The 23,639-nt window shown below is 44.2% G+C and overlaps 1 protein-coding gene across 2 annotated transcripts in view; it reads left to right on the top strand.

The window, feature by feature from the left end:
• The first annotated feature begins 1,055 nt into the window (after positions 1 to 1,055).
• DAB1 (DAB adaptor protein 1) overlaps positions 1,056 to 23,639 on the top strand; it is a 479,582-nt gene continuing 456,998 nt past the window's right edge. The window contains exon 1 of one of the 2 annotated variants that reach the window (XM_062623134.1): positions 1,056 to 1,138. The gene's annotated coding sequence lies outside the window, so the exon portion shown is untranslated. Of the gene's footprint in view, positions 1,139 to 1,518; positions 1,600 to 23,639 lie in introns of those variants that run through there. The other variant, XM_062623133.1, reaches the window with a different exon arrangement.

Here is a 23,639-nt window from a genome sequence, read left to right as displayed (position 1 = left end):
TCTTTTATCACCCACGAGTTAAGGATAACGAAATGTCTGAGACAACCATTGTCAAAGGGCTCAAGGTTTGCATGGAAGAAGCCTATAAGCAGGAAGAGCTATTGCTCTTGTAATAAATATGTGATGTGGGAGAGCTGGTAAGAGATTGGGGCCGGGAAAAATGGTTTAGTCAAATGTGTTGGGTCACAGTGACCAAAGGTTAACACCCTGTCACAGGTCCCTGGCCACTGAACTCAGCCACTGTTAACACCCCCCAGCAAGGCTCCCTCCCTCCCCTGCGAGGTGCAATATCCACAGATGCTTTAATGATCTTATAGATGAGGGAAAATGCAAAGCAGCTTAAGTCTCATTCTGTAGCTATTACAAGCTTGATCTCCTAGAATTAGACAGAAACTCCAATCACTGTCTCACTGCTGTGGTTTTGCAAGTTAACACATGAATTTCTTTCTCACCAGGGATTAATTTTGCTGTTTGGTGACATCCCGTTGGAAGAGTGGATCCAAAGAGCAAGCAGATACCTATAACACAGACAGTGATTCTCCTTCCTGAAGGGCAGCCCAGCAGGTCAGTTGCCTATCGACAGAGCTGGGTTAGGTCAGAGCTTCCGAGAGAGACATTTAACATCAAACTGTGAACAAAAACGGAAGTTTGATCTACCGTGGCTATAAGCTGTCACTCAAAAGTATTTCTGCCTTCAAAGTCCGTCTTCAAGCAGCAAGAGCAGACATCTATATTCTTTCTCCCTGCACGGGGGAGGCAGCAGCAAGGAAGGAAACCTCTTGTGGGAGAGCCAGGCAGAACTGGCCAAAGAAAAGAAGTCAGCATGGGAAGGAAGCGCGGTGCCACATCCCACTGGGCCCAGAACGCCTCTTAGTGTCCACACTTGATCTGGGAGACCTACCTCTGCTGCCCAAAGGCACCGCTGGAGAGGGATGCTGCTGCCCAGGCTGGGCAGCGGTTCGGGTGTCCCATTCCTCCGAGGCAGCTTTCGACTGCAGCCCCCCCGCCAGGAAGCCAGGTGCGATGGGCAGCCCGGCCCCTCTGCCTGGGCGCTGCAATGACTTCGGCGACTTCCTCGCAGATTACCTCCCGGCGCTGGGGCAGAAGGAGGAGACAGCAGCCAGGGCAGCGGATGATGGTGAGAGTGGGCAATGGAGAGGTGTCGCTGGGTGTCGGGAGGGTTAACGGCGGGTGCGGGCGGGCAGACAGCGATTTGGAAGCCGCGGCCCCGCACTCATCCCCCAACAACAAGCCCCGAGCCCCGATTGAGGAGGCCGGGCAGATGCTGCTAGGCGAGAGAGTGGGGGGGGTCCTCGCCGTGCGCCGCCTCCTGCCCCCGGGCCTGGCCGAGCTGTGCCGGGCGGGGCGGGGGGCTCCGAGCCGCGCCCCGCTATTAGGGGGAATGCGGTAGCAGCGCGGTGGCTGCAGGGGATCGGCTCTACCGCCGCCGCTACGCGGGGAGAGCCGGGGAGCCGCGTCCAGCAGCGGGAACGAAGGGAAGTGAGGGAAGGGAAAGCAAAGGAAGGAACGGGGCGCGCAGCCCTCCGCGCCAAGCCGGGAGGATGAGCGGGGCGCTGCGGGGAGCGGCGCCGGCTGCAGGTAGGAGGAAGCGCAAGCCGCGGGGATGCGCGGTTTAGGGCGCTGCGCCCATACCCTTCCGCCCCTCAGCTGAGCAGGTGGCGGTGGGGTGGCCGCTGCCTCCGCGCCCGCGCAACCCGGTGCGGACTTGAGCGCAAAGTTTTGTCTGCCGGGAGGGAGGCGCTGGCGGGCGGGCGGCAGCGAGCGAGGCGGGGTGGGGGGGGGGGGGGGGGGGGGGGGGACCCGGGCGGGCTGGTGCTGCGCGCCCGGGACGTGCGAGCGAGCGGCGGGATGCGAGCAGCGACGGCTCCGCTGGGGGAACGCGGAGCTCGGCGGCGTGTGGAATAATTTAACACTTCCAGAGGCAACTTGGAGCGGTGGGGAGCGAACGGGAGGCACCGGCTTCTTCCCTGGGTTTGTGCTTGTGTGTGTGTGTGACTTGAGCGGGGGTTTCTCCATCCACTGCGCGCAGCCGGGAAGGGGCAACTTGAGCCAGCTCCGTCCCCGCTCGGTTTCAGATTTGCAACCCGACTAAATATTTGGTTGCCTTTCAGGCTATTTCTCAGCGCCTGTTTCTAGTGTGGGTGATGAATCAGTGATCTTAGTGGGCAATCAGGCATAACCTTGTAGGAGAATAATTAGGCGAGGATAAATGGGGGTTGAGTGGTGATGTGGTACACCATGCACCCGGTAGCTGTTTCCTAGTGTGTGCAAATTCAGTGTGCTTTGGATTGTGAATGAAAATCAAAGTGTGATGACAGATACGTTGTTGCTTCTATTGGAAGAATATAATTTTCCTTGCTAGTGAAATATATGGCAGCTTTAAAGTGAAATGTTGGGGGTGGGATACAGAGAGGGGCTGCTTTTTCTGGTTCTGGTCAGCCACAGAGTGTTTTTCCTCCCGTTTAAATATGGTCTTTCTAGTGCTGCTGGTTGCTTTGAGCATTTGGTTTTGCAGAGCTGAATAGCTTTCGGTGCCCTGGGAGCCTCAGGAGAAGAGGTGCACTGCTGTCTGTTGAGGGTAGTCCTTTTAACTGATCTGTTTAAATAATGCTATTATTAAATGAGTGCAAATTGAAGCAAATGTATTTTTCATTGCCCACAAGTTGTGTTTTCTGAGCTCAATCCCTTTTTATGCCCAGAGAGGCTTTTGCACTGCAGTATTACAATACAGCCATATTAAAAAGGTCCTTGGAGCAAATAACCCTCTAATGCTGCAGCTACGCTTTCAGTAGACTTCAATAGTTCTATGGGAAATAATCATGTTGGATTTAAGGAACCTGAGCTGATTTGACTGTGCTTTTTAAATTGTGGTGTTAAACTGCCTGTAGGTATTCATGAGTTGTAAATCTAACCCCAAAATCTAAGTAAAAAGAGCCCCAAACCTAAAGCTTTTCTTTGATCTGAGTAATTTTTCTCCTTTTTGCAACAGGTTCTTCTCTTCTTTTTTTTTTTTCTTTTTCTTTCCCCTTCTTCTTCCTTTAATTCTCAGTGAGGGCTGCTGCTTGGATATATGTCCTTAACCAGGTAGAGTGCAGTGGTACATGATACCACCGTTCTCTTCTATGCCTGGTTTACTCTGCCTGTGATGCTGCAAGGAGTGAAGGCAAGGAGAACTAGAGATGAAAGGGAAAAAGATGCCTGAGGTTGGTGGTGGTGGCAAATGGAGTGATGAAGGCTTATTCTGAGGAACCTCAGCACATTCCAGACGGTGGTTTCTATGGTATGCAATGCTGAAGTCACAGTGTAGGTCAGCACGTTTCCTCCCGTGATCTTGCACTAAATTCTCCAGTGGGTACTTGGGGGGTGTGAAAAGCAGCAGTGGAACTAAGCTGCTTACCTTCTAATGTCAATATTTAGTGCTAAACCTTCAGCTTTGAGTGGAAGGCAAGCAGGTTGCTTACTTCTCTCTAGCTGCAGCTCTTCATGACTGGTTTTTGTTTGCTCTAGTAAACAAACACGTATCTTAAATTGAATTAAATGTATAAACTGCTTGAAGCAGAGAGGGGCCAAGAGGATGACTCTGTTTTAAGTAACAAGATATTAATGTAGCATGACGCTGGCTGAAGTACAGTTTTGGTCTGATCCCTCCAACAGTGCTCTGAGCAAACCCTCTGTGTCCAGCACCCTCCTCCTGGATCATAGAAGTGCTTGGGGTGACTTGTGGGGTGATGCCTGCTTGACTGACAGATGCTTATTGCAGAGTGGCACCCGGTGCTCTCTCATTTTGCCTCTGTAATGATTTCCTCCAGAAAGCTGACAGAGAATGAACTTGTTTACAGGCAGGTTTTGGAAGGGTTCCTCGGGTTGCAGAGAGGAAGGCAGGGAAATCCTTCCATTTTTAGTTCTCTCTAATCCCAAGCTTCTGTTCCTGTAGTCATGCTAATTCTGTATCGATTGTAGTAGCAGTGACTACTGCGTTTCAGAGCACACTAATGCCAATGTTTCCACTCCAGATAGAGTAGTCTTAGGATACGAGTGGGAAGGAAGGAGTGGCTGAGACATTATTCCAGTGAAGCCACTTCACTTGTACACTTTTGAGATTAAATTTCAGTGGAAGGACTTAAGCTTTCAACCCTGTGTTTACTGTAGAAACGCCAAGTAATCTTGAGCACCACTTACCTTAAGAATGCCAACTTCAGTGTTCTCCTGTTCAAGCCTGTTTCTCCACTGAAGTGAAACTATAGGAATGGATGAGTATATGGGTGAGAATGGGTATCGTTTCCAGTGTTGATGTCAGCTACTGTGTGCAAGAGGAGCCGAGCTGGAGTCAAAACTGGTACCCAGAACGGCAGAAAATTGGAGTCAGTCACTTTTGATGATAAGCTTTCTCCCTACCAAATTTATATGTGTGCTGCAGATCAGAAACAGTCTGTGTTTCTTTAACCATCTGAGTCTGACATAAAATTCCTTTGCAGATCCATCTGTGCTCACCGGATGAACCCAAGGCATGCTTCTGCCTAACACAAACCTGCTACAAACCTATAATTTCACCATGTAGTTTCATCCCTTAGTACTAGGGTTTGCCACTGAAAGTCGGATGCTATTGGAGGTCCCACATCACCCCTTCCACACTTGGTGTAGAGAAGTAAGCATGATGTTGCAACGAACCCAGCCTGGAGCTGGCGAATCCATTGCTTTCACAGTGACACTTATTCAGTGTCTACAAGGAGGAGGGTTGTGATCCTCATGAGGAAATGCCAAAATGAGTATGTTCTGTGCTCCTCATTCATCTGGCTACAGTTGTGCTCTAGGATTTTTAAGGATGTCCTTCTCCTATCAGAGCTCTAAGGAACAAAGTAGGTGGCATGATTGTGGTCTTACACTTCACCAGGGATGCAGAAGCAGGCTGGAAATGAAAACAAGCAGTTCTCTGCTGTTACGAGCTCTTGGAGGAGGGAATGAAAAGTATTCTTTTGAGTAACCTGGATAGCAGATGGAAATGCCCCTATATATGGTGTCTATAAAACAGCTTGCTGGATAAAATGGTCCCATTATGGGAAGTGCAGAGGGCAAAAAACCTCTTGACAATCGTTTTGGGATTGTTCTACAAGAAAATCAAAGGCTTGTCAGTTTTTGCTTTTATGCACATAAATCACCTTTGCTCCTCCTGTTTGTAAAATGCATTGGGTCAGGACTTTTCAGTTTGCCTCCATAGTGTTGTGAATACTTACAGTAGAGTACACATTACAAACAACAGGAGACTCATATTTCACAGCACTTTTCATTTTTCATCCCTATGCCAAGTTAAAGAACTTCCAACTTGCCTTTAAAATAGCGTGAAGATTGTGCAAGCCAGTTAGAAGTGAGGAGAATATGTTCTGATATTCCTCTCTCCTATCCACAGATTGATGCATTCAACAGCCAACTTCTTTGATTCTTGCAACATTTAAACATGAGTGACTTAGTGGAGAAATACTGTGTGAATATTTACTCCTGTTTTAATGTAGCAGAGTTCTATTGAAGTCAAAGCAACTGCATCTGGCTCCTTAAACTCAGGGCAGGGCCCAACAAAGGATGTTTCTAACTGGCAGGAGGCTGCGTTTGGTACCTCTACCCTTCCTCCCAGGGCTATATTTTAGGAATAAAGAAAAAGAATCTTATAACATCAGTGGGATTTCTCATTTGAGAAGTTAAATGCTCCTCAGTGAGAGGTGAGGGTTTTACTCCAGCTCCCAAAGCATTTTCCTTGATTAATGTATACAGAATGTATGTTGGGATTGCACAACACTGATAATTCACACACCTCTGGAGTGGAATACAGCAGCCATTCTGGGCTGGAAGCATTATGCAGGAGGGGTTTAGGGAAGAGGAATGAAGAAAAACTAATCCAATTGAAACTGTAAGGGGAATTTAGGAAGCAGAATGCAATTATCTGAGTTGGATATTGGCCAGGACATGTTAGTTAACATTTTTACTCTTGCAAGAATTGTCATGGGATCTTTAACGATGATGAATGGTCAGGGCTCTCTTTTTACATCTCATTTGAAAGCCTGAGCTTTCACTTCGTCCTGAGGATGAAGTGAATGCTTTACCTTCCTTTAGGAAATGGGTGCTTTGGTCAATGTGCTTTCCTCCCTGCAGGCTCGAGGCTCTTCGGGCACTCCTGCCTTGGAACTCCATATGCCCAGGGCCTTTCTTCACCTTGAGTTGCTAAGCTGAAAGGAAATCCAGGCCCTCAGCATTACTTGATGTTTCGTTTCTCCTTAATTTCCTTTTTGTGGAGTGTTAGCTAAAGATGCTCTTGCACCATTGCTCCTCCCTTCCCTGGAATTTTGTTGTGTTAGTGGTCATGTCTTTGCATGCGTGTTATTACTTGCAGGTTCCTCTAAACTCTATCAACCTTAGGTATTGTGGCTGAGTATTATATGACATGGTCAACCTTGGTGACTCCAGGTGATCTTTACATCAGGTTGTGTCAGTGAATAGAAGACATTGCAATGGCTCTTTTCAAGGACCAACAAGTCCCAGTTCCAATTTAGATTAACTATGGTCTTTGTTTGGAGAAGTCCCCATATGGTTTGAGTTGGCCATTTCTCTCTTCTTCCCTAAGCTGTAGCATGATGGTTCTCTCCCCTGTTTTAGGAGGACTGTGGGTTGAAGAATCGTCTGTCAATAGTAAGCACATGATACAGAAACTGGTGTTTCAGGAGAAAGGAGCTGATGTTTAAAACATTCCCTTCTCTATAATCATGATTTTAGCTATCTGAACTTGATCTTCTATGTAAGAACTTGTCCACTTATACATATATGTTACTATCAGTGCTTTGTGGTATTCAAGCTATAAAAGCAGTGGGATTGCAGTATGCTTCTCAGAGGGAGAAGAGGCTTCATGTTCTTTTGGAGGTTTTGGGATGGTGCGTGTGTGATTCAGTCAAAATACAGTTCTGTGAACTTGAAGGATTGCTCTGCATCCACCGAGGTACCTTTTAGTGTGATCATCAAAGGGCTTGAAGCCTGGCTTAGAGGTCATGAAGCAGTGGCTGGTGCTGAGAGATAAAATGAGATATGATGCAGACACATTAACATCCATGCATCCATTTTATTAGAAATATACAAAGAGCAGTGTAATAGTAGATACTTCTTTAGTTTTCTTTTCTACTAGAAGTCCTGCCTTGAGATTTTGTTTTCCTGCAAGCTAAAGCATAAGCAGGCTAGGCTTCTAGGCTACCCATGTCATTAATACTCGTGCAACACAGATAATGAAAAGCTAACAGGGTTAATACTCTCCTTATAGCAAAGATTTTTGCTATTTATGTCAAAATTTTCCCCAAACTCTCATGGTAACATCAATGTCAATAATTAAAAATGCTGATTTGGACTCACTCAAAATTTACATAAAGTGATACATTTTTGCATCCAAGGGTTTCCTTTCTACATTTTCCTGTCTTTGTGGATGCTTTAGATTTTTGTGTAGTCCATGGAAGGATGGGTAAAGCCAATATCTACATCTATGTGTCTTGAATTTCTGGTTAAAAGGAAGAGCTGACCACTCCACTCTGTGTTACACAGACTTATGGTGCAGCTGGGGAGTCTCATCATTTAGTTCCTGTCTGTTGGAGTTGCCTTAACATACAGGTGGGTCTTAATTATGCGGATCTCCTCTCAGGATGTGAATCAAAATCCCAGCTCTGAGCTTTTTAAGATGTTCAGAGTATGTGGAATGTAATGTTAAGGAGCAAAATGAATCTTCATTGTCATGCAGAAGCATTGGAGGAAACCACTCTTCCTTATCTTGGTAAAATAACAACGTCTTTGGTTCAAAGCTTCTTAGATGACTGTGTAAGCCCAGATTTTGTTCATCATAAATAAAATGTATGGGCTTAGGGGCTTCACATGTAAATAAAGTGCCCATTCCATCTGCCTCTGTGTGGCTTGACCCACAAAATAACAACAAATGCTTCCACTGCTTGGAAGAATTTGATGAATATATTATGTTGGCCAGGTGTAAAGCTGTGATCTGTGACATTTCATGCCTCATGTGGGCATTATGCGGTCATGCGGCACAGTGGGCTGCGTTAATAGAGTCTTTGGGGATGAAGTGAGAGAGAATATGGACAGAAGCTGTTGTTAGGCAAAATAAATTATAGAGTAGCTCATCCTGTGCGAGAAGGATTGTGACTGATGTAGTTGCAAACATCATCTTCACCGTGATGGTGCTGTTTGAATTGTGACCTGCTTTAATAGCGTTCTATCATTTTTAACATTTCTTTGTTCATTACATTTTGTACACACTCAGGTGGTTTACTGCAAGCTGGGTGGAAATAACAGCGAAGGTCAAGTGCCCTTTGGGCAGATAACTTATGACTGAAAATATTACCTTTTTGTCATTACTGTTTTCCAATGTGAAATCTTATTTGTCTGGCGAATGAAGAGATGATGTCAGGCTTGTGTTAAAGTGTGTCATTACTGTCACTAGGCCAAAGTCCCTCCAGTCATAGGTCTGAGAGGTACATGATCACTGAGCAAGTCTCCCTTTAAACTGATCTATTTTTCCCTACACTGTTAAGCTGGTACAGGCCCTTATCAGAAGCATCTTTCAGATTAGGACTGGCTTATATAGATTTAATGTTTAAATGCCTTCAGTTAGCTAAAGCTAAACTGAAAATTGCGACTTCACTATTGAAATAACCATGCCTCCACATGGGTTTTCAGCCTTTCAAATGAGCTTAAATTCATGCTTTAAAATATCTTGGTTCAGTATTTTCCATGGGCAAAAGGCTTTGTGGCTTAGTGCACAGGAGGGCTGTGTAGAGTTGGAGTCAAGCCTTGGTTAGGATTGAGAGTCTGTTCTTTGTTGGTAATGGTGGTGTCACTTCAGTTAAATCACAAGTTGTCTACAGCAGTTTTCCATATAAATGACTTTCCAACAGTCGTTAGTGGACGTGTAAGTGTAAATTGCATGTGAGAGTTTGGAAGAACATGTCCTGAGATCAGGACATCAGGATGAGTGGCCTCTCAAGTCATAATCCCACTTTGGTACAGTGTGTGTTTTACTAGGAACAGACATACTGTTAATAGTAAAAAAAAAAGGAAAGCTTTTCAGCATCCCTGCTGTCTTTACAAATTATAACAGTCTTGTTGGATACTAATGCATCATTTCCTTCACATTATTGAAGCAGAATAGTTTTATGTAAGGGTCAGCTGTGCCTAGTGTCTGAAATGTTCCAGTTTTTATTATGCATATTTGAGGTTCCTCTTAGGAATCAAGTATAGAAAGAAAACAGCAGGGTTGAAGTTAGGGTTGAAGTGTTACCATCTTTCTCATTGTATGATCAAAATCCTAGTCTTCTGGTTTGATGTGGTGGACCTAAAGGTTTCTCTGATCCAAAGCCAGAGAGATCTCAAAGATATGGGTGTCTGATTTCCTTCCAAGCTATGTGGTTTGAATTCTGTATAGTCACGTCTTGTAAGTATCATATGGAAGAAAACTGGAGTAGGTAGGTGAGTATCATGCTTTTAAAGGTTCTGGACTGCTGTGCTAAGTTTGGGTTGGACAAGTAAGTTAGGAAGACTGTTTTACAGAAACAGAAGTGAAGGATTTTTAGCTGAATGTCTGTTTTCTGAGTGCAGTTGAGCTACCCTGGGCAAAGCTTCTGTGTCCCTTCAGTTTAAAAGAGGTAGTGGAAGAAGACAAGGTCACCCCAGAAAAGAGCCCTGTTAAAACCATATGGAGAACCGAATAAGGAATTGTCTTTTCTGATACATTAAGTGAAGGGTCTTATATGAAACGAGGAAGCAGCAGATACAGAACAAGTCTGCACAAGGTGGTGGTTACCAGGCAAGCTCACTGCCTTGGGATGCTGCGGGGGCTAAAAGCTTACACAGACCAGTCTTCTGTAAAAGTCTGGGGTAGAACTGAGGAGTAATGCATGGAGTGATACTGCTTCTGGTGTGGAAATGCCAGGTTCCTAAATGTCTGGAGGCTGGGAATGTGTTCTGGTGAATTATCGCAATATGTGTCTGCTCTTGGTGACTGCCAAAGAGTCAAGGTTGTTGCATATAGGGCCAGCTGGCTCGTTGCTCCCAGCCAGAAGGGCTTCCTTAGGTGAAAAACTTAGCCAAAAGCCAGTGTAGGATAGCAAACCATCTCCTCTCCCTTGCTGTCATCTCTTTCTCTTGATTTAAACGTGTTTGAGCTGGACTAGAGTATAGGAGATGGAACAAGTTATTTCTAGGAGACAGGCATCAGTGTTGGAGGAAAGGTGTTAAGTTCTGGCAAGGCACTCAGTGTTGCAAAGGTGTAGAAAATAGAAGTAATTCATTGTGCAGGTGGTATATTTTGCTGTAGTTTGAATCAATGGCTTTGATTTAAGGTCTGTTATTTCACTTCGAATCACAGAATGGTTTGGGTTGGAAGGGACCTTAAAGCTCATCCAGTTCCAGCCCCCTAGAGATGTAATTTGTATGTGTTTGTATCCACCTCTATGTGGCTATGCAGCTATATGAAGCTTGTACAGGGATCCAGCAGAATTTTAAATGTATATATTGGAGAAAAATAAAAAGAACAAGTAATTGGTGTCCTGGTATAAAGTGTTGAAATGGGAACTTGGGAAGGGAATGTGCTCCCTGAAAGGAGAGCAGGGCCAAATGAGGCTTCCTTGAGGAGGAGGCATGCTGTGTATCAGCATGAATGCCAAGAGAATAGCCTCAAGGAGAGGTCAGTCCTACTCTCCCAACCTGTTTTTCCAGAGGCCATGAACATACTGGTTGTGATAGTAGCTGCTGGTCTATTCTGAGCACCAGAAGTTGAAATGAGATGATTCATGAGCAGCTTTATCAACCAACCATTCCAGCTCCTGACTTAGTGTTTAAAACATCACCTTTTCTGTTCAAAAATCTTGCAAATTTAAACAATCTGTGCTTTTCTTTTTGAGTTTTGAAACCATTCGATTGCATTTGGGTCATGTTTAAAGCTCATGGGGTGGAAACTCTGATTCATTTTTATTGGAAGCGGAAAATCTTGTGTAATTGCTTGACTTTAGGAATTAGGCCTTAAGAATAAATATCATGAGACTTGTGATAAAATCTTAAGCACTGCATAAGCCACCGAAGAGCTGTCAAATTGTAATTAGGTTTGATCATTATCAGCCTGAGCCAGATTTGCACAGGTTACCATGAAAAGGCACATGTACCACTACCAATTCCTTGAGCAACTCAGTGCTCAGATGGAGCCATTCCTTGCTAATGGGGATATAGATTGGCCAGGCATTTCTTTTATTTCCTTTGCATGTTTCTCTTTTCAGTTTACTTTCCACAAGCTCAGGTTATCTAATGCCAAGTCACAGGAGACCAGGCATTCTTCCCATATAGAGGGATGATTTAGGCTGAATATCACTATTGGTCCTGGAGGTTATGGTTTGCTCAGTTCATTCTGAATCTAAGTAATCTCAATTCTAAGTGGCTTTCTTAATTTGAAATAAGCTCTGTTTTGCCCCCTGTGGAAATGCTTGTCTGTCCCTGTAACATTCTGTATGCATGTTTTGAAGAAATAAATTGATAATCATGTGGGAAGAGTGTCACCTTGTGCAGGGTTCTAGGGTCAATGCCTTTGTTAGTGGGAGGACCTGGAGCAGAGTTCATCTATAATGTAACTCATTACAGACTCTATTGCCTTCAGATTATCACTTCAGGTGCAAAACACGGTGGAGTTTACACAAGGCAGCATTTAAAAAGCCAAGTTCAGGTACTGTAATTGTGCGGTGGAGTAGCTTGCAGTTGTATAGTAATACAAAATAGCCATACAAAAAGGTTCCTCTTAGATTATTAATGAAATTAGAGTATTTTGCAATTGGCTGGAGGTATTTGGCTGACAACTTTTCTTCTAGTATGTCAAAACTGAGATTTCACCATTGAAATGATGCTGTATGTCACCCCTGCTAAGGAATTTAACAGTGACAAGGGGATCATATAGCCCCTATTTCAGAGATACAAATTTGGGGGTGGAATAGTACTTTTTACCTGTCAGCAGATATCAACAGATAGGAACAGAGACTGGAGCAGTTGTGCTTTTTGAAGGAGAGCGGTGTGTCTGTTGAAGGTAGATAATTCATTCTTTTGATACGTATCCTGATTTAGTTTTCCCCCTTTATGGAAGCAGCTGTATGAACACATGCGCACTGACGTGCACTCCAGCCTTCCAAAGAGTTTCCCAGGAGCGGTTTATGAAGCAGCCAGCATATTTGCCAGTAAGATTTCTCTTCCTACTTCTACCTATTAGTGGCAAACATCATATTTTACCTTGCAAATGTCAGATTCGGGCTCTCTAGCTCTGTTCACCTTTGCTTCCCCTGCAGCTCCCACATCTGATTGGGCTCTCGGCTCCGCAGTTGCCTGGCTAACTTGCTTTCTGCCTCATTTACTCCCCAATGGCCGCTGAACGACGTTCCCTGAATTCAGGACCAGCTCAGCTTAGTGACTGGCTGCTCAGAATGCTGCAGCAGCAGTGCATTTAGTGACTTCTCTTTTAAGATGTATAGCCATATATCTTTTGAATTGTAAAGCTAAATTTCATTACCTTCACCAGAAGGAAGAAATGAACACTGGGGAAATAAGACACCACTGAGGCTACTGTAAGAAAGTCTAGCTAAATGATTTGGCAAAGTGGAGCTTGTGCCAAGTATGGGTGAGGATTGGTACACTCACTGTGTGCTTTACTGAAGCTAAAGCAGAAATTCATGGTTATCTGGTACATCCTGAACATGAGTTACAAATACCGAAGCAAGCCACATGTAGAGTCACTTGGTACGCTTGGTATGTTGCACTTGAAGTGTATGCCAGAGTTTTGGAGAGGTTTAATATTTCTTTTCACTGAGCTCAAGACCTCCTTAACATAAACCTAAGGCAACATGCAGCCACTGTCTGAGAGTATCAAGCTTTTGTTGCCATGATGCTTGCAGTGACACTGAACAGAAGTAGGGATAGGAGCTCTAAGTGTTCCCCATCAGTTGTTTCTCCCTGTGCAATACTGTGTAGTCAGTACTTGGTGACTCAGCAGTGAGTATACGACTGATTGCATTCTCACAGGTACACCTACATCTCTGTGGACCCTCATTAATCTGGTCATCGCTGACTTGAAGCCTGTGGGGAGATGAACAAGCCTGCGAGAGTGGGTTTTTTCAGTTTCCTTTATTAAGGTTCTGCTCAGAGTTAGGTCTTTTTTCAAGGGAGTCTTGTATGGGAGATTGTGGTGGTTATTGTCCATGCTTTGTTAGTAACATCTTTCTTCCATCATATTTAAAGCCCTTTTTAAAACCCTGGATGGGTGTACCCTGACTGTTGAAGTTCGAGGAGAGCACTGTGATTGCCTGCCTTGGGTACTGTCTTAACAAAAGATCCCTTTCACGTATGTGTCTCACCTATTGCTTTTATCAGTTTTCCCACCTAACTAAAAGTTCTGTCTGGTTTCAGAATCCTGGTTTCTGCAGTGTTGCAAATAGCTGGTATTTTTGCCTTAGAGATCCTATAAATACCCTGCTAACAGCAAAGAAACAAAGTAATACATAAGTATGCCCCATCCCTTTCAGTGTTCAGGGCCAGGTTGGACGGGGCATGGAGCAGCCTGCTCCAGTGGAAGGTGTCCCTGCCTGTGGCAGGGGGCTGGAACTGGATGAGCTTTAAGGTCTCTTTTCCAACCCAAACCAGTCTGGGATTCTATGAAGTAATTTTGACTTAATTCCTTGGCTAATTGGGCCAACTAATAAAGGAAAATTGGGACTGCGATATGGCATTCATGTGCTTTGCTGTATTCTGTGGACATCTGCTTTATAATTTTCATGTTGGTAATCTTATAGCTGGTGTATTGTAGAGCTCAGCACTGAAGCCACATAGCTGCCTGTGCACGTTTTGGAGGAAGGGAGAGACAGCAGAAGTGGTCTGAGATCTCATTTCTTAGTATCTTTCTTTTGGAGGAGGCTGAATTTGAGGCGAACTTGGCACTGCTCCATAACAGAGGAGCTTGCAGTGATGCTGCAGTTTTGTTGGTGCCACTGCAGGCACAAAAGGCTAAAACAAATCAAAATGAACTGAGAGGAGCAGATGGGGCAAGTGAGAAGTTGGGAAATCATTCAAAGTGTTAGACACAGAACAATTTCAGTTTCCCTGAGACAAGTGGGTGCTGTGGCACAACATGGCTCTCTTTGACACTCAACACACGTGGGACAGCCTTGGAATAAAACCGGCATCAGGTGTTCTGTTTCCAGATCTTCCTGCCTGAGGGAAAGTGTTTGCATTTGGCAAGGAGAGCTGGAAGGAGGTGGGGTGGGGAAAACAAGCTTAATAGGAATCCTTGCAGGTGTTTTGTTGACCACTCTGAGCATCGTGTGTCTTTACGGGGCATGGGTGAAGTGACTCCTCCTGAGGCAAAAAGGGAGTTTTTAGGGATACCACAAGGCAGTGGGAGTCAAAGTCAGGGAGGGATACCTTATTTCTTCTAAAGACATTGTCTTGATTTTATTGTTCTCCTTGAAGGGTACAGTTTTCCTATAGGATGGGACCCAAAAGGGTAAATTCCTCACTTTGATATTCATATTGAAAGCTTCGGTGTCTTCACGTGTGCAGAAGCCAAGCAGTGACCCTCAGAGATGGGGCAGAACAGCTCTTTCTCTGAGTCTTTTCAGCCCCTAGTGATGGTTTTGCCGTGTGCTAGCAGCAGATGCTTTTGGGTGTCTCCTCGCTAAAAGCTCAGTTAAGCCTTTCCCTATGGCCTAGGCTTAATGTTTCCCTCGCTTACACTGTTTAGGAAAGGTACAGTACTGCAAGGTGTAGAGAATAGGTAGGCCAGGTTGGATGGGGCTTGGAGCAACCTGGTCTAGTGGAAGGTGTCCCTGCCCATGGCAGGGGGTTGGAACTGAATGATCTTACGGCCCTTTCCCACTCAAACCATCCTATGAGGATGTATCTTGAGGGAGGAAAGGTGTGAACTCGTATGCTCTGACAGCATCAGCTAAGCTGTACTCCATCAATAATGAATCCACATCAATTCCTCGGAATGTGTGACCTCTATTCCTCTGTAACACCATTCTTCTGTTTAGAAGTCCCCTTTAAGAGGTTTGGCTTCTTTTAAAAGTAGAGAAATGAGGTATAAAGGATTCTGTTCCCAGTAATTGCAGCTTAAACAGGATTTTGCAGTATTTATTGTTTATAACTGCATAAATAGACTGTAGATAATTCATGCTTTAAGTGCTGCGGGGCATAGAAAAGTTGGGCGTAGGAAAAATGTGTAAGATAAGGCATAGTTCCAGCAGAACAAAAAGGAACTTAAAAAGCACTTGGATTCTTTCCATCCACTCCACAAAGAAGAAAACTGGTTTGCAGGAAATATAGATCACGGCTCTGCTCTGGCATCTTGATGTTACAGTTTTGTAAGTACAGTATATTGCTAGCAGCACTATTGGGGACTCCCATTAGAGCTGTTCTTTGCTGTCAGACTTAAAGGCCATTTAATATCCTTTATCTGATCAACTGCACTCACACAGACAAAGACAATTTAGAAGGTGGTGAGAGTTTGGTGTGTGGGGTTTTGTTATTGTTTTAATTAAGTTACTGAAAGCTACTTTGGAGACTCTTGCATCCAGGAGCCAGTAACTTCAATAAAGACCCAAGGATGTGCCATGAATGGGGCAGTGAAACCAAGTTCTTCTCCCCTCTCTGTGGTAAAACACAGAAGAAAATTAAACTTTGTGTTGCTGTGCCGCAGGGTTTTACAGGAACAAGCTTAAAGCCTTGGCTTTTTGAACATGACTTTCACCTTTGATTATGAGATTGATCTAATTTCTTTGTGTTATAAAGATATTAAAGGCAGCTGTGTTCTGTAAGTCAGGTTGTCTGTATTCTCTGTGTCCAGCACCACTACAGGGTCAGTGGTGTTTGCAGGAACATGAGAATAAGGCTGATGATATCTGTGTGGGGAAGGAAGGCAACACGGCTCCATCTTTGCTATTCCATGGCAATGGAATGTAGAGAAAGCAAACGATTTCTTTGTGGAGTTCTATACAGCTGGCTACTGTGAACATCATAGAGGCCAAGATGAAAACAGAAGGGTGGACAGGAAATGGGGGCGAGGAACTAGAGTCACACTGTGATTACTGCTTGTTTGCTTTTGAGGTGTGATGCAGTGGCATTAGTACAGTGATGTGGTTCATCTCCTCAGCCCACTGTAACAGTGCTTGCTCTCTTCTGGTCTTTACTTGTCTTCTGGTGAATCAGAAATAATAATAATGGTCAGCTTTCTGCTTTGAAGAAAAATGGAGATGTATGTAATGGAACCATCATAGAATGGTTTGGCTTAGAAGGGACCTTAAAGATCATCTAATTCCACCCCCCCTGCCATATTTCAAATTGGTTTGGGATATTTTTTATATTCTCCAACTTCATCAACTTGGGTCAACCTTACAGGTAGGGATGCAGTCAGCCTTCCTTCATCCATCCCCCAGTATGTCTGTAGTTATAGCAATTATGGATAAATACACCTGACTTGCTAAAGCTGCTTCATATTCACACATCAGATGAGACTGGAGGTTAACACATCGATGAAATCAGGTGAAATCAAGGTCAGCCTTGCCTTTTGCTGCCTTACCTATGATCCTCTGTGGCTCATGCAGTTTCTTGCAGGTCCAGGACTCTGGTTGCACCAAGTAGGACTGCAGTGAATCGAACCACTTTTGTTTCACTTGAAGTTCTAGCAAGTTACTGCTGCTCAAGCTGGACATTTCCAGGCGTGACAAAGATACAAGAATGCAATTATGGGTTTTTATTGCTGCCCCAATGTATTTCCAGTGTGGTGTTATTACTTTGGAGTTCATTAGGAGCACCCAAAGCCAATAGAAGGCAAACTGCTTGTAGTGGAGTGAAGAAAAGCACAGCTCATGCTCTGCGGGCTGATGAAATGGCTGAGCTTGGGAATAAACTGGATCCCAACAGTTTCCTCTGCTGCTTGCCTGAAGATTTCCTAAACCCCTAAGCACTTTCATTCATTATCTGCTGGTACACTTGGATAAGAAACAGGCTTTTTTCTGAACTGACAATCAGGAAAACTTCCTGTGGTGATGAGTAGGTTTTTTCTTTTGGGTTGATCCAAGTATCAGACCAGTCTTATTGTATCTTGGTTTCTTGGTTTCTTATGATTTAAAGCAGGATTTGGAGGAATCATACTTTGCAGCCTAAACAAGGGGGTTGTGTGCACACACATGTGTGGTTTTGGAGTTTTTAATCAAAAAATACCTTGTGTATTAGTATTGCCTCACTGTTCCTAGCTCAAGTGGGAATGTGGGATACATTGAAGAGCTTGAACATGTTACTGGGTCACCAATGATTTTGACCAGTTGCTGTTTGAGTCATTCTGACATCTACAAGACCAAGTTAGAAGCCTGAATTCCTTAGAAGCATAGGTGTGGAATGAAAGAGTTTTCTGGGAACGACACTACACAGGATGCATAATGAAGATGTGTTGAAGGTACCTCTTGGTGGCTGCTTCCAAGCAAGTGTCATTAAAATTCCATGCTCTGATAAATACCCCTTCTTTGAAAGTTTTTCAGCATTACAGGGGTTTAGACTATATTCTTTTTCATATCTTTTAAAAACCCCAACCTAATTCCTTTTAAAGATGTGCTTGTTTTTATTAGGTTTTATATGAACATGTAAAAATGAACAGGCAGAAAGCCCTGGCAATTGTGTGTCTCTGATTGAAATGCATAGATGCCTACACATAAATTATTATCGCATGTAGTTGTATGAGCAAATAGAAGAGCTGAGTTTAGGACCCCTTGAAAAGAATCTATTTCTGTTAGACATGCATATCATTAGGTATATGCGTGCCTATGCAGTGTATAATTTTTCAGTGGCTCTTTCAGAAGTATTTTTGGGAGGTGAAATGTGCACTGTGACTATGGTACTTCAAATTGTAGAATGCTTCCAGGAGGAAATATATGATTAGTCTGCACAAGTAATCTCTTCAAAGGCCCTATTACAATCCTGAACTCTCAGATGGCTTGGGTAGTCTTTGCTAGTGCTTTAGAGGGACAGAGAATGTTAAAACCATTTACATGTATTGTCACAAAGTAATTTTATGTGGTTGATCCTGCCTGACATGGTGCTTCACAACGCGATGGAAAACGCATAAATGTTTTCTTCAATTTGATGCTCAAAAAGCACTTAAAAGCACTCATTTCCTTAAGAATTATTTTCTCTCTTTCTATCCAATTCATAGATTATGGTCAAGTGTTCATTTTTATGGTATTTACAAGAAATCGGTTGAGCCGGCTTGCTCATAACAGCCCTCCCTTTCCCTCCACCTCTGCCCAGCATCAGGGAACAAAGAGAGTTGAGATTCTGAGCCATGCTCAGATTTGATTTAATAATGCATTTTCCAGTAGTCAATTTTGGAGAGGCTGGGCTGTTCGTGGTCAAAGATTCTAAGGTTATGTCCATTATATCAACAACAAGACTGATGGTTAATAAGTTTTTCTGCTGTCTAATATTGGGGATGAAGCTCCCTAGTGTTGTGTTTGTAAGCTATGTGTGTGTCCGTCTGTCCTCGCCTCTCTGCTCCACCCACAGATGTCTTCACTCTATCTTCTCATTCCCTTAGTGGTAAAGCATCCCACCTCATTTGCATGGACTGGGAGTTTGTCAAAGGCAGTCTGCTCTAGGCATTGAGCTCTTGGAAGAAGCTCAGATTAATGGGGAAATCCCTCTAACCAATTCATCAAACTGAATTGTCTGTTTGGGCTAAATCGCAGGAGATGGGGTTATCTCTCAGAACATTAGCTACAGAGTCTTAAATCAGCTTGTGGAGAAGTATGCTGTTGGATCCTGAGGCTTTAGGTTTAATTGCAGGTGTCCTGGGTGGAATGAAACCCATTCAGGGGTTCTACTGAAATCTGAGGGCTGCTGTTGGAGCAGTTGTGGCTTGCTAGATTCATGTTCCATCTATTTCCCCAAGTCTAGATGAAGCATGGCAGGAGCATTTTATACACCTTTGTTAACTCTCCTTTGCAGCTGAGGCCAATGTCACTGCAGCTTGCTCAGCTTGGACTGTGTCATGGTGTTCCACAGTGATGCTCAGGTGGCTGTCCTGGGGGAGCTTGTCATCCGGGATTTGCCACCTGGGAATGATACTGGAATGCCGCTCTGCTGGGTATACAGCAAGCAGCTGTTGCAAGCAAATGCATCTTTTGGCCAGGGCTTGTGACCACAGCTTTTTGGCTTACCAAGATTCCTGACTTATGTTTTCTGTGCTTCAAGCTCCTATTATGATGCTGTAAACATACGCTGAGCTACCCTGTCCTGCACTGATCATACAATCATAGAATGGCTAGCATTGCAAGGGACCTTAAAGATCAGCAGTCCCCATGCTGAGGCTGGTGTGGGATACAGTGACCTTTTCAGGAAGCCCCTGTCTCCCCTGGAGATGCCTCCCTGCCACCAGAGATCAATTGTAGATAGTTCATGGCTGGTATTTTTGGCAAGGTTGTATTTTATTACTTGTCAAATTTACCTCTGGTTAGACTTTCTTTTCCAAGGAGGAATAGCTGCAGTAGCTGCCTTGCTTGTTGGTTTTGGTGTGTTTCTAACATAGAGCAAGATGCCTGCAGCTCAGAGTAGGCAGCTTTAAAACGTGTATTTGTGAATTTAAAATTACAAACACTGTTTTGTTTGGGTGTTTTGGGTTTTGTTTGGTTTTGATGTGTTGGGTTTCCCCCCCCCCCCCCTATAAGCCCTATAAGGGATTTGATCCTTCAACTCACCCACAAAAAAGACAGTTGAGGTAGGAGAGGCTGTTTTATGGGATTCATTTTGGAAGCTATTCAGGGACATTACTGTGGGCTTTTTGAGTAAATTAGTGTGAGCGTGGAAGGACCACAAAAAGGCTTTTTTTCCCTTAAGATTTGTAGGATCTTATGAAAGGAAGGAAAAAAAACCCCAACCCTTGGCAATTAAGGAATTTGTTAATAATGAAATCAAATTCTGCAAGCTCTGGTTTTGAACGTGGGTTTGTAGCTGATTCTGCCACGAAAGTTCTATTTTAAGACGGGGCTTTTAGATGGGAAAGGAAATTACTAAATCACTGCTTTAAGTATGTGTATATATGGGGGCGTGTGTGTGTATCCCCTTTGCAAGATGTTAAAGAGTTTGGATTTAGGATGTTGTTAAAGAAAGGAAAATGTGTAACTCGTAGGTGTGAAACGCTCAAGGCATCACTTGGGAACCTCAGGAGCTCAGCTCCTGATGAATGTAATGAGCTGAGTTCACCTGAAGTCTTCATCCTGGGGAAGAAACAGGGAATCAAATCTCTGGGTCTTTCCCAGGGACTTTTCAGCCATGTAGAGAGGGACATTTCTTGCTGTTTGAATTAGGTTAATGTTTTGTGGGTATACTGCAGAGACAGCTCTGATTCAGGGCATGAGGGACTGTGGAAACTATTACTGGATCTCTTCTCTTCAACAGAATTATGTCTTTAACTCTTAATAACATAGGTTATGATGGGAAAAAGATTGTTGGAATAACTCAATCTGATTCTTGTAAATGTATGATACATGTGGAGGCTGAGGAAGTTGGGGCTGTTCAGCCTGGAGAAGAGAAGGCTGCGTGGAGACCTCATAGCAGCCTTCAAGTATCTGAAGGGGGCCTACAAGGATGCTGGGGAGGGACTCTTCATTAGGGACTGTAGTGATAGGACAAGGGGTAATGGGTTCAAACTTAAACAGGGGAAGTTTAGATTGGATATAAGGAGGAAATTCTTTCCTGTGAGGGTGGTGAGGCACTGGAATGGGTTGCCCAGGGAGGTTGTGAATGCTCCATCCCTGGCAGTGTTCAAGGCCAGGTTGGAGAGAGCCTTGGGTGAGATGGTTTAGTGTGAGGTGTCCCTGCCCATGGCAGGGGGGTTGGAACTGGATGATCTTAAGGTCCTTTCCAACCCTAACTATTCTATGATTCTATGGTGAAATGCAGTGAGGGGAACAGGAGAAGAGCAAGTGCAGCTCTGGAGGATCCCAGGATTATCCTATGAATCTTCACACTAAATGGCAAATAACTTGGAAATGTGCCTCATTCTGTGCATGGGCCTAATTGATTCATATGCCACTTGGTCTGTATGCTTGCTTGTAATGAAGCTGCTCTTTGGATTCCCTCTGTCTCTTGACTCTAGAATGTCAGGGCAAGTGAAACTTCAAAATGGCAAGTGATGGATGTGGCAGCTTTCTAGCGATGGGGACCATATTTCCCAGGCAGCAGTATCCCTATGGAAGCTCACAGAAAAGCTTTGACCCGTAGTCCTGTTCCTGAGTTCAGAAAGTCTCAGGTTTGGCTGTGCTGTTGTCTGCTTTGGTCTTAAAGGCAGGATGCTGAAATGCAAAAGCAACGATTTCATTTACACATGGTTTGGAACCACATCTGGCTAAAGCTGCTGCCCAAATATTCCTTTGAGCATACCAGAAACATGGACCTTGAGATCAGCCAACAGTGAACTATTCGAGTAATTTGAATGCTTTCACATCAAAAGGCAGATACTGTGCATGGCATTTTTCATAATCTGGGATTATAATAAACCTGAGACCCTCTTATTGTGCATACTTTTGAATTATCTAATTGCTGATTAACCTCATCAGGCTGCATTGACAACTCAACTGAGATAATATAGGGAGGGAAAAAGCATGTGTGAGCACTGGGAACTGCTGGGGCTGGGAAACCTCTCCTGTTTCCAGTGATGTTTCAGGGCTGTGTTTGCAGGTGCTGGTCTGTGTGCCTGGAGTGCTCAGTGAATCCTGTGCAGCCTGCCATGCAGGGAGGGCAGCAGCCTCACTGTGTCTTTTATCCTCATATCTCAGATCTCTTCAGTCTTTCTAGTGCATTGGGACACAACAGTGTGCATCAGAAGGGTCCATGTTGGGTGTAAGCAGGTTCTGGGGTGATCTGCACGGGAGCTGTCTGGCTTCACCGTCTTCATCAGGTGTACTTGATGTGCTCTTAGTGCTGTATCACCTTGCTATCTAGGTTAGATAACAAGGGAAATCAGGGGACCAACTCTCTGGTACTTAGTGCACCTTTCTCTTTGGTGTGCCAACACCTGTGTTGTCTTAAGTTTCACAAACTCAATACTTGAATCCACGCCTATTTCTCAATGACACACAGGTCTGCATGTGTGTGGTTTTTTCTCCCCTCCTCATCGTACTTTTATCCCAAAGCTACTGTTTCTGGGTGAGGATAGCACATAAGCCTATTGAAAAATAACAGAAAAAAGCCCCAACCCCAAACAAAAAAAGCTCCCACCTTGAATCACGGAATTTGTCAAAATAATTAAGTGTGGTAGTTACTGTTTTGGACGCATTTCACCTGCTCAGGGATACCGCAGTCAGCACCATATGGTAGCCTTTTTTTCCCTCTTTAATAGACTTACAGCAGCAATTTGCTTCACCCGTGAGCCAGCACCACGGCGTGCGTTGCTGAACAGAAACAACCTAAGACTGTGAGCTTTCCAGTTGAAGTTTGCAAGGAGCATTTAGCTGAGCTTCAGGGCCTGCTCCCTGCCTTTGTCCTATTTGCAGTGTTGCTCTTTGCTGTGTGAAAGTGAAGGACAAAAGGGCTTGATTCTTTCTCTGACCAGAGACCCCTCAATACTTCGGTCTTACCATTTGCAAATAAGATGCTAATATTTACCTGCCTTCTAGATTTATTGCCAAGCTCTTTTCAATGGCTATGTGTCACCCTGGGATTGTGGGAAGAAAATGATTGCATATCTGGAAAATACTATTTTATTTGATGGGTGGACTGAAACTGCAGGTTGAGTTATGGCTATGTCTGTGCTTTAAAACAGGGCCCAGTGCTGAATCCCTGATCAACTTCTGAAACATGGACCCGTGTTACAGCAGAACGATGCTGTCCCCGAGGGCCTTATCCCTAGGAGTGCTGTGATGATGTGTCAGTACTACTTTGAACTAATATATTGATGTGGGTGGTTTGTTTTTGTTTGGTTCTTATACTCAGATTTTGAATAGCTGGCTGCACAGTGCCCCATAAGCTGATATACTTAATGCAAAAACCACAGTTAGTTCAGGATCCCCTTATCTTAAACCTTTCTTTGTTTGTGACTGCCAGACCAACTATCAATTTTTGTCTATTCTTCGGCTTCCTTAAAACCTGGATAAGGCTGCTAGAGTCATGCAGTACCTTAATAGCCTGGAATGACATCTCCAGAGTGGAACGATGACCTGGTAGCATAGCAAGTTAACCTGCAATGCACGAGACTCATGTTTAATTCCCCTTCCATTATTGACTCTATATAACTCCAAGTAGATTGCTTAGGTTAGGGAGGCAGTGGGATTCCCTGCCTTGAAGGGCTGTAAGAATACACATGCACACCACAGTGGGTCTCAGATGTTGTGATACTGGAGGTTGTATAAATAGAAAGCCCATTTCAGACCCTGTCACCTCCCCAGGCAAAAGTCGATTAGGGTCATGCTGAGTCCTCATTCAGATGCAAGAGCTGTGGTCCTGGTGTCTTGCATCCTTCCTCCCTGTCCCCTAATTGATCCTGGGATCTTGCAATTTGTGATGGCCATTTAATT

The sequence above is a fragment of the Pezoporus occidentalis genome, unplaced genomic scaffold (genome assembly GCF_034315485.1).
Source record: "Pezoporus occidentalis ecotype Australia unplaced genomic scaffold, CSIRO_AGI_Poc_V1 ctg25, whole genome shotgun sequence".
In the NCBI taxonomy this organism is placed as follows: Eukaryota; Metazoa; Chordata; class Aves; order Psittaciformes; family Psittacidae; genus Pezoporus; species Pezoporus occidentalis.
Note: the sequence above shows the minus strand (reverse complement) of the source record. Positions and strands in the feature narration are given on the sequence as shown.